This window comes from Phodopus roborovskii, unplaced genomic scaffold (assembly GCF_943737965.1).
Source record: "Phodopus roborovskii unplaced genomic scaffold, PHOROB, whole genome shotgun sequence".
Taxonomy (NCBI): Eukaryota; Metazoa; Chordata; class Mammalia; order Rodentia; family Cricetidae; genus Phodopus; species Phodopus roborovskii.
Genome location: NW_026126540.1, coordinates 33,624,753 through 33,633,945, shown reverse-complemented (window position 1 = coordinate 33,633,945; position 9,193 = coordinate 33,624,753).

Below are 9,193 nucleotides of genomic sequence, written 5' to 3'. Positions count from 1 at the left end.
TGAAAAAGTGTTACTCTGCAAAAGACCCTTAGAAGAGGATGCAGAGCTATGGCCCAGGAAAAGATTACAACACACAAAGGCAGCAAAGGTCTGGCTGATATCTAAAGAAAGCTTAAATATCAGCAGTGAAAAGATAATCAGTTCGAATGCAGGCAAATGAGAGATGGGTGACAAATGAGACCTGAGATGTTCAACATGATTAGCTATGAGATGCAAATTAAAACCTCATGAGATTGTTTCTACACAGCAGTCAATCAAGTAATGATATTGAACACAGATACATAAATAAAACAAATGGGTTAGATTCCCAGCCCTTCAGATCATAGCTGGCAAGGCAACAGAGTTAATATTTACCATAAATACATTTCTGTCTATTTAGGATAGCTGTGTAGGATAAGTGTTAGGTGAACTATGTGATTATAGGTAGAATGCAGGTGACAATGGCCTGTGCAAACTTTGAAAAGGTGCTTTGTTTCCCTGTCTGAAAGTATTGACATGTATTTACACATATCTTGAAATGCCTTGGAATGAACACTCTGCTAATCCCACCATATGTTTTCTATAAACCAGGGAAGCACGTGTAAAAATCTGCAATGGGATAATTCCGATTGAATGATCTTCTGTAAAACTGAATTAGGATGTTGGTTGGTAGTGAACTGGAGGAGCTCAGGTGTAATCTGGGTTAAAGAGGTGACATTGTTTCTGAGGATATGTAAGATGTATACAGTGTGAGTGTAAAGGTGAAGGACAAGCGATACCCTGAGTTTCTGAAGGATTACTATCAACAGGCTAATTTACTCAAATGCAATGTAAAAATTGCATAGGTGTGTATGTGGGGGGGGCACAGCAGAGCAACATGGTGCACCAGTAGAGGTCAGAGGACATCTTTTGGGGGTTCATTTTCTCCTTCCACCATGTGGGTCTCAGGGAATGAACTCAGGCCTTCAAGGCTTGGCAGCAAGCATTGTGCCCATCCTCCTCATTTTATATAATAATGACTCAAACTAATTTTGTGTTGATAGGGCAGAATTAAGGGTATGGATTGTTAAAAGTGCATGTATTGGATAGACAATATATAATTTTATTATTTTTACACTTACATATTCTTATTTCTGTATGTATGTAAGCATGCATGTTAATATGAATTCATATAAGCATGTGTGTGCATGCCATAGCATCTGTATAAAGCTCAGAGGACATCTTGTGGGAGTCAGCACTCTACCTCTTCCATGTAGGTCAGAGATAAAACTCAGGTCACCAGGTTTGGTGGCAAGCCCCTTTACCTACTGAACCATCCCACCAGTCAGGTTTGTGTGTATTTATGTATGTTATATTATGTATGTATGTATGTATGTATGTATGTATGTATGTATGTACTCAAACACTATCCTTGAATTTGAACTCCTGCTGTCTTCATCTTCTGAGTGGTAGACTATGAGTTCAAGGACAGCCTTGATGGCATAGAGACTGTCTAAAAACAAAGAACAAACAAAGTGAGAACAATAAATATAAATAAATATTTATGAAATTAAACATTGTTTTGAAAACAAGCCAAGCACTATATGCTTGTTTTTTCTTCAATGTATGATTGCTAGTTTTTAAAAGTTTTGTCCATTGAGGCATTTTATTTATATGTACATTTTATATCCCCAGGAAAAGAAGTCCAGCGTTTTCCTTCCTCCGTGTTTTCATTTTGCTTCTTCAAGGTTCACGATGCCCCTAAGGTTGTTAGTATGATGAAATCAGACAGACACGAAGGGAACAGACTATGCTGCTATTTGTCTAGGTCTTGTGACTGCACATCAAACTGGAGCTCATCATCCCACACCCATGTAACTTGCCTGTGAGGCTCATGCTGACTTTTCACCTCTGTGCTCATCAGTGTTCATTGTTACAGTTAGAAACTGGACAGGAATTGTAATAAGGGCAGCTGGAGAGATGGCTCAGTGGTTAAGAGCACTGGCTGCTCTTCCAGAGGACCAGAGTTCAATTCCCAGTACCTACATGGCAGCTTACAACTGTCTGTAATTCCATCCAGTTCCAGGGAATTGACATCTTCACACCAATGCACATAAAATAAAGTTAAATAAGTTATAAATTATAAAAATTGTGATTAGGATACCGAAGTATAGTTCTCCACAATAGAAGGCTACTGGCAGGGGTGGAGAAAGATTCAGTTTCTTCAAGGGGTGGGATTTTGACCATGCTCCATTGACTATATGGATAACACACATTGTTTTTAATTTTATTTTCTTTTTTCTTTTGGTGGGGAGGCCACAAGGGTTGGGGAATGACCCGAGACAGCTGGGAAGTAAGGTTGATGGGATGCATTATGTGAAATTCCCAAATAATCAACAAAAACATGCCTTTTGCTTTTTGTTTTTAAAGAAGTGAGTACAGCAGGGAATGGTGTTCAATGACTATAATTCCAGAATGGGAGATGGAGGCAGGAGGATCAGAGGTTCAAGGTTATCCTCAGTTACATTGCAAGATGATGGCCAGCCTGGGCTACATATGACTCTGTTTCAATTTAAAACAAAAACAAAGACAAAAGCAGCTTAATTTAATGTACTATGACTTGGAGGACTCAACATGAATGCTTCCCCGTGGAAACAGGAAGTAGAAGAACTCAGCATGACTATAGTCTGAAACTGGACTACAAATAACATCGAGTCAGACAGAGCAGATAAGTCATTACTGCAGAGAACATGTGACCAACAAAATCCGAGTTAACAATGGAACTCATGTGACCTTGCCTCCTTAAGAATGCCTCAAAGGGGTGAGATCATGAGCCTGGGGTCCACATACTTTGTTTATGTAAGTGACAGCTTACAATGCTAGTAAAGTTTTTTATGTATCTTGCTTGGATTTTTGTGGAATCTCATCTCTGCTACTAATTAGCTATGAGAACCTAAGCAAGCACTGGTATTTATTTTTATTACACTTTTTTTAATAGAAGAAGAGATAAATACAGAGGGTAATATACATACTGAACATTGTACTAATTTATAAATCACTATTTTTTATTTTTATTTGTTTTATTTATTTATTTATTTTTTCAAGACAGGATTCCCTGACTGTCCTGGAACTTCCTCTGTAGACCAGGCTGGCCTTGAACTCACAGAGATCCGCCTGCCTCTGCCTCTGGAGAGTTGGAATCAAAGGTGTGCACCACCACCACCTGGCATTATTCATAGTTTTAATTGGTTTAGCAACTTCTTTTTCTGTATGGAAAAGGCACAAGGCAAACAAGTAGAACTATCCCAGCACCTGTGTGAATGGAGCTTTCAATCAATGGGGCCACACCTCTTCCTGCACAACTCTCCCATTTCTGCTGCATACATTACTTGGTTTGTAGAGACTCAGTGCTTTAAGACTGAGGTGGATATGAAACTCAACCAAGAAAACAAAGCATTTGTGAAGTAAACTGTAAGGGACTCTCAAGAGTGGGACCTGCAGGTCCCAGAGGCCTCCATCCCTGACGGTCCAGTTCTAGTTTGATTTATGTCAGCCTGTAATTGCCCCTGTTTTGACCCAAGAGAGGATTGTGTGGGAAGTTTGTGAGATAGAGCTGAAGCACTGCTCTGCAGAGTGTCTGGAGCCTAAGTGGATGCAGTGTCCCCATCTGGGCTCTGATAAGCAGGGAGAGTGCCCACTCTGCTCAGCGGGGAAGGCAGTGGAGTGGCTAAATCTATGTACTCATTCTGCAAGGAAGAGGACGGACCATAGTAACACCACCTAATTGTGAGTGTTTTCTTTCTCTAAAATAAGACAGTTTTTAAATATTCTGCTGTCTGGGTTGAACATGATTGTTAATTTTGTTGTCAGTGTAAATGTTTACTAAGCTGTATAAAGTTAACAAAAAAGGCATTTTTGAGACCTTTAGCCTCCTTAATTTTTATAAAGGAATTAACAAATCTTCCCAAGTTCTGTTTTGCAAAACTGAATAAGCTGATTGTTGCTATAAGAATGAAGCTCAAAAACTCCTTTTTTTTTTTTTTTTTTTTTTAAAAAAAAAAAAGGATATTTTGGGGGAGTACAGTAGATTTCACAGTAATTAAAGAAGTTTAAAGCAACTTTGGGCTGTGGTTGGACTTAGTTGCCAGTTGATCTAGTAATGTGAGTTGTCCAGAAATGAGGCTCACTGTTCTGTTTGCTAAGTGAAACCTGTTTTTAAATCAAGAACTTATTGATAATGTTTGTAGTCTTGATCAAAACAACATGAAATATATTGTTTAAGACATCTCTGTTGAAATTATTATGATGATATAAATAGAAAGACTAGACTAGGGAAATATGTGCAAATTATGCCTTTTATTTCTGAAATATAGAATATATTAATTTCATAATTTTCTAATATTATGTTTTCTGTACTATGACTAATCTATTAAATTATTTGAGATGATATGAATTAACTTTATCTTTTAAAACCATATGCACAATTGTATGGCTCTTTTTGCATGAACTAACTAGGCTAGATGAATCTGTTGAGAAGGGAAGGAGACTGGTGATGGCAGGTGTTCAGGAAAGAGGATGAGGGGTGACATCTGATGGCTCTGGGGCCTGGGGAAGGCATCCGTGTGCTCTGAAGTTACACAGTGATGGCAACTGCATCGGATATGAATATTCAGAATCCTATAGTTAAGGCTGAATTTCATGATTTAATTATATGACAATAAATTTCTATCAGAGCTGTATGTGTAGGTTAACACATACAGCAAAATGCCTTCTGTATTCTAAAGTACAAATTCTTATTAAGGAATTAATAAATTTACTTTATGTTGTTCAAAGACATTCTTCTCATTTTCTCTGGATAGGGCACATTCTGACTGGAGAACTTTGGCTCCAAGGTGTACCACAATGTAAAACTTTTTTATGATTTTGCATCAAAGAACAACTCTGCCATTCAGAACATTTTTGTAATGATGTGCTATTCTTTTAAAAATAGTGTAAAACTGAAAATATTTTCCTTCTAAAGCAATCTACTTCTCAGCTATATTAATTTGTGCCATTCATTTATTCATAATTCAAACAATAAACACTAGAAGAGTAAATCTAAAAAATGTGAAACTCCCACTATGTACATATAGTTCAGTGTTTTTTCCCCTGCTAAAACTATAGATAGATGAAAATTTTTGAGACCAATTTTTGAGTGAGGAGAAAATGAAAAGCATTTGTAGAATTGAGCATCTTTTTTTTTCTATCAGAAAACCAGTGACAATTTGTGAAAAATACGTTTTTTAGTAAGTTATAGCCATTAAAGGAAAACCAGACTTTTTCTTTATCCATGCCAAGTTGATTATCTTGATAAAAAGTCCTCTTCTAGCTAAGCTACTTTGTTTTAAATAAATATTTACTATGAAAGATAACGACACAGTCCTTCCAGATCCACAGAAACCTTCCTCTCTAGCCAGACAGAAGCTTTCTCATGCCTCTAGTTTACTAATGGTCTACTTGAGTGTTTTAAAAATTATATTATTTATTTATTTATTTATTTGTGTCGTTTGTGAGTGTGGATGCTCATGCAGATGCGTGTACCACGGAGTGTGTGTGGAGGGTGGAAAACAGCTGCTGAGAGTTATAGTTCTCTTCCCATCATGTGGTGTAGTCATCAAGTCTTCAAGCTTGACGGCAAGTGCCTTTACACAAAGACCATCTTGTTGACTCTATCGAATGTTTAAAACTACCTTAATAACATTTCATTTTTTAAAAAGTTTTATTTTGCTATGTATCTATATATAGCTCTTCTATTAAATATTTTAAGAACTTTATCATAAAAACTTGCAAATAAAAACATTGCAGTGAGATTAAATACTAGGAGCCTGAAATTTTGTGAAAAATCTCAGGTAGAAAATGATGCAAGTATTACTGTAAGCACATAAAACAAATATGCATTTCATATTTTGAAGGGCTTCTCTGCAAGAGGGTAAAATTTATGTATACATCTCCCATACATCCTGGTTTATAACTGGTCCAGATCTGATGGGAACAAATCTGATGTAGCCAGTATTTGAAGGTCTTTTTTAAAGCCAGTGTTAGAAGAATGTGGTTTTAGAATGCTGTCATTTATAACATGAACCTCGACAGTGGCATTATAAGGTAGTTTTGTGTGGTCAGACTGTCACCACTTTTGCTCAGTATGACTTGTCAAGTGATCTCTTATCCGGGAGAGTCTTTTGTAAACAGTGCTGATTGATTTTTAATTTTCAATCTGTTTCAGTTATTTAATGCCATGTTATATGAAGTTTAGTTTAAAGTAAAGTGAATAACAACTTCAATATTCCATCTTCAATTGCATTGTTCCAATATCTGACTGAGACTTAAAAGAGAAGCTTAGAAAGAAACAGATGATATTGCTAAAATTACTATATAAATTAGTTCAACAGCAATTTTTTTTTGAGACTTAGGGTTTCATATAGCCTCACCTGGCCTTGAACTCACTATGTAACTGTGGCTGGCTTTGAATTCACTGTGTAGCTGAGGCTGGCTTCCTTCCTCCACTATCCAAGGGCTGGGATTACAGGAGTATGCCTCCACATCCAACTCAGAATTCTTTTTGTATATAAGGGGAGTCAGCTGACTTTTAGTAGTGGAAAAGCAGTCACACACCTTGGTAGTATTGGTTTATTACTCCCCAAGGGAGTAATACTTATCCACAGGCATCGCTCCTACTTCATAATACCATAAACGACTGTTGCTGTACTAGTAGAGGACTGGGTGGAGGGAGGGCAGGCTTGTGAGATTTTAAAGGCACCTACATCCTCAAGGTGAAACAGGATACAACTTTCAGGCATATCACTATTGGAATTATCTTCATGGTGGGAGAAATCTTGGTTACAGAACTCATATGAAAACGCACCAAAGAAAAGTTTAAAAAATATTTTCAGATTCTCAGAAGTGCTTCATCAAATGCATTATTGGCATGATTTAAAAATTCTATTTTGGGGCTATAGAGATGACTCAAGAGATTAAGAGCACTGGCTGCTCTTCCAGAGATCCTGAGTTCAGTTCCCAGCAACCACATGGTGGCTCACAACCATCTATAATGAGATCTGGCGCCCTCTTCTGGTATGCAAGGGGAACACTGTATACATAATAAATAAATGTTTAAAAGATTCACATTTTTGCTGGGCATGGTGGCACAGTGATCAGTACCTCAAGGCCAGCTTGGTTACAGGAAACTTAATTTCAAAAAACAAAAGAAACAAATCAAAGAAAACCTTCCAAAATCCATGTAAAACAACAAAATCCATTGTAACGAGTACGGTTTTTCCGCCTGCCGCCTGGTCTTGTCCTGCTGCCGCGCCAGCCCCAAATAACACACATAGACTCTGTATTTGGTACAATGCTATTGGCCAGGTGCTAGTTTCTAATCGCTATCTCTGTCTTAAGTATTAACCCATTTCTGCGTATTTCCATGTGGTCTCCTTACCGGGGAGTGAGGCAAGCGTCTGGTCTCCCCGGTCTCTCCATGCTGACCCCTCCTTACTACTTCCTCTTCCTCCTTGTCTCCTAGTCCCTCCTATCTTCCTTTCCTATTGGCCAACAGTGCTTTATTTATTAACCAGTATGAGAAACATATACAGAATGACATCTCCCATCAATCCATTTTCTTCTTGCTGTTTTCTTTTGGGATAACATTTTTCCTTCTTTTTGACTCAAGGTCTCCCCATGTATCCCAAGCTGGCCTCAAACTCTCATGCCTCCTGCTTCAGCTTCCTGAGGAATGCGCCACTGTGCCAGCCCATATCTTGTAAGGATGGGATAAAGCTACAAAATATGACAGCCTCTAAGGTGACCTTCTCCCCTCCAAATGACTTCCAGCTTCAAAACTGTGGTTTCCTGTTTAGTGCTATTTAAAGACATCCTTTTTGGAGTTCCTTCTCAGGAAATAACAAAAACTAACAAATTACCCATAAGGAATAGTCTTAGATTTTGATAATTTTTCCTCATAACTTTCACCTTTTGTGTCTTCCTATTAAAAGTAAATCTGATGTTGTCATTATTCAAGCAGTGCAAAATTAATGCTTTAATATTTACCTTGTCAGAGTGCTGGAGAAAATGTATTTACCAAGTATTTAGATGATTATAAAATATCATGAAAGCTATTGTTTCCCACTCTTTAACTTCCTTTGTATTAATGAAAAAGTCTATTTTTGAATTCCACCTTAATTTACAACACAGAGATCTGGAAACAATTAGAGTAATTTTTTTTTTTTTTTTTTTTTTTTTTGAGACAGGGTTTCTCTGTGTTGGCCTGGCTGTCCTGGAACTTGCTCTGTTGACCAGGCTGGCTGCAAACTCAAAGATCCACCTGCCTCTGCTTCCAGAGTGCTAGATTAAAGGCTTATGACACCACTGCCTGGCTTAGAATAATTAAAAAAAAAAGATTTATTTATTTGCTTTGAGACAAGGTCTTACAATGTAAGTCTGGCTAGCCTGGATCTCTTTACTAGACCATGTCAACTTCAAACTCAGAGAGATCTATCTGCCCCTTGCTTCCTGAAGGCTAGGTTTAAAGGCATGTGCCACTATACCTGCCTGAGTCACAACAAAAAATTACAATGCTCTCTCTCTCTCTCTGTGAGTGTGTGTGTGTGTGTGTGTGTGTGTGTGTGTGTGTGTGTGTGTGTGTGTACCTATGGAGGCACAAAGAAGGTGTTGGACTGCCTGGGACTGATATTGCAGGCGCTCTGAACCGGACCCCAAACTCTGTTCTATGCAAGAGCAGCAAGTGTTCTTAACTGCTGAGCCATCTCTCCAGTCTCCTAGAACAACCGTTTTGGGGAATGAGTTATTGTTAAGAGTTGTGCTGAGTTTTACATGCACTAATCTGCTTCTCCCAATACTTTTGTGGAGAGTGTTGTTACTCAACCGAGGAAGCCAAGGTTCAGAGAAGTATAATAAATCATCTATAAATAAGCGCTGAGACAGCGTTTGAGTTGTAACGTCAAATTTGGTATGCTTCTAATGATTATTGCCAAATTTATTAAGTCATTTAAAGGTTAGACAATAAGAAACTAGTGAAATTAAATAATTTTGTGTCTGAGGATGTGAAAAATTTCTTGATTAAAATAGAAGCATAAGTCTCATGTATAAATTCTGCAAATTTTACTATTTTTTCACTGGCATACATGTAATGTATGTGGGTACATGTACATGTACCACAGAGCACAGGTGGAAGGCTGATGAC